This window comes from Magnolia sinica, chromosome 1 (assembly GCF_029962835.1).
Source record: "Magnolia sinica isolate HGM2019 chromosome 1, MsV1, whole genome shotgun sequence".
NCBI classification, from domain to species: domain Eukaryota; kingdom Viridiplantae; phylum Streptophyta; class Magnoliopsida; order Magnoliales; family Magnoliaceae; genus Magnolia; species Magnolia sinica.
Window position 1 is genome coordinate 43,740,463 of NC_080573.1, and position 2,012 is coordinate 43,742,474.

The 2,012-nt window shown below is 28.6% G+C and overlaps 1 long non-coding RNA gene across 1 annotated transcript; it reads right to left on the minus strand.

The window, feature by feature from the left end:
* Positions 1-752: 752 nt before the first annotated feature.
* Positions 753-1,547, minus strand: LOC131247246 (uncharacterized). Its single transcript, XR_009171580.1, has 2 exons — positions 1,249-1,547; positions 753-913 (listed from the first exon to the last, which is right to left on the minus strand). It is a non-coding gene; the product is annotated as an uncharacterized LOC131247246 (long non-coding RNA).
* Between the last annotated feature and the right edge of the window lie 465 nt (positions 1,548-2,012).

A 2,012-nucleotide genomic window follows, 5' to 3' on the forward strand; every position in this document is an offset into this window, starting at 1 on the left:
TATTAATGTGCATTTTACAGATTTGGGGTGCCATTTAATATTTTTTTTATTTACGCATTAATTTTGGCTCTTTTTTTTTAAATTCGAAAAATCAATTTTTAATGTTTGTTTTGTTGTTTTAATCATGCCATATGATGTGTTAATCATAGTAGAACATGTTAATTTGCATTTTACAGATTTGGGGTGCCATTTAATATTTTTTTAATATTTTTTTCTATTTACGCATGAATTTTGGCCTTTTTTTTTTCAAATTCGAAAATTCAATTTTTAATGGTTGTTTTGCTGTTTTAATCATGCCATATGATGTGTTAATCATAGTAGAACATGTTAATGTGCATTTTACAGATTTGGGGTGTCATTTAATTTTTTTTTTTTATTTTTTTCTATTTAGGCATTAATTTGGCCCTTTTTTTTTTTAAATTCGAACAATCAATTTTTAATGGTTGTTTTGCTGTTTTAATCATGCCATATGATGTGTTAATCATAGTAGAACATGTTAATGTGCATTTTACAGATTTGGGGTGCCATTTTATATTTTTTTACATTTTTTTCTATTTACACATGAATTTTGGCCCTTTTTTTTCAATTCGAAAAATCAATTTTTAATGGTTGTTTTGTTGTTTTAATCATGCCATATGATGTGTTAATCATAGTAAAACAAGTTAATTTGCATTTTACAGATTTGGGGTGCCATTTTATATTTTTTTAATATTTTTTTCAATTTACGCATGAATTTTGGCCCTTTTTAAAAAAAAAAATTCGAAAAATCAGTTTTTAATGGTTGTTTTGTTGTTTTAATCATGTCATATGATGTGTTAATCATAGTAGAACATGTTAATATGCATTTTACAGATTTGGGGTGCCATTTTATATTTTTTTTATATTTTTTTCTATTTACGCATTAATTTTGGCCCTTTTTTTTTTAATTCGAAAATTCAATTTTTAATGGTTGTTTTACTGTTTTAATCATGCCATATGGTGTTAATTATAGTAGAGCATGTTAATGTGGATTTTACAGATTTAGGGTGCCATTTTATAATTTTTTTAAATATTTTTTCTATTTACGCATTAATTTTGGCCCTTTTTTTTAAAATTCAAAAAAACATTTTTTTAATGATTGTTTTGTTGTTTTAATCATGTCATATGATGTGTTAGTCATAGTTGAACATGTTAATGTGCATTTTACAGATTTGGGGTGTCATTTTTTTTATATATATATTTTTTCTATTTACGCATTAATTTTGGCACATTTTTTTAAAATTCGAAAAATCATTTTTTAATGATTGTTTTGTTGTTTTAATCATGTCATATGATGTGTTAATCATAGTTGAACATGTTAATGTGCATTTTACAGATTTGTGGTGTCATCTTATAATTTTTTTTGTATTTTCAAATTAGTGACTTTATATTTTTATTTGCTTATATTTGACAGGTTTTGGAGCTTCTTAAGGTTTAGTTAGAACATAAAATCATCTTTATTAACATAGGTCATACACTCATACTCATATCTAATATATATCTAATTATCTAGTATCTACCTAAACCTAAAGAAATGTCTAGGTCTGGCCAACAACAACTAAGTGAGGATATTGGATGGCAACATTGTGAGAGGGTTGGTGGTACTAGGCACCAAATGAAGTGCAAGTATTGTGATAGACTAGTGACTAGTGGAATTACCCGTCTCAAACAACATTTAGCACATCGAAAGAGTCAAGTTGTGCCATGTACCAGAGTACCGAAAGAGATAATGCTATTAATGCAAGCTAGTCTGGATGAGTCGAAGGGTAAACGTGTTGCTGTATAAAAGAAGAAAGATGATATTTTAGATGCAGCTTGACAGGAGGTGTTTGGTCCTGAATATATGAGCGTTCGTGATGAAGATATTATTGATTCTGACGAAGATTCAGATCGGGAAGTAACTATAGCTAGGAGAGAGCTTGCGTCTAGCTCGTGAAGAGGAAGAACATCGCTGCATGTTTGGCACGCATGGGTCGGTGCGTGATACAGGGGGG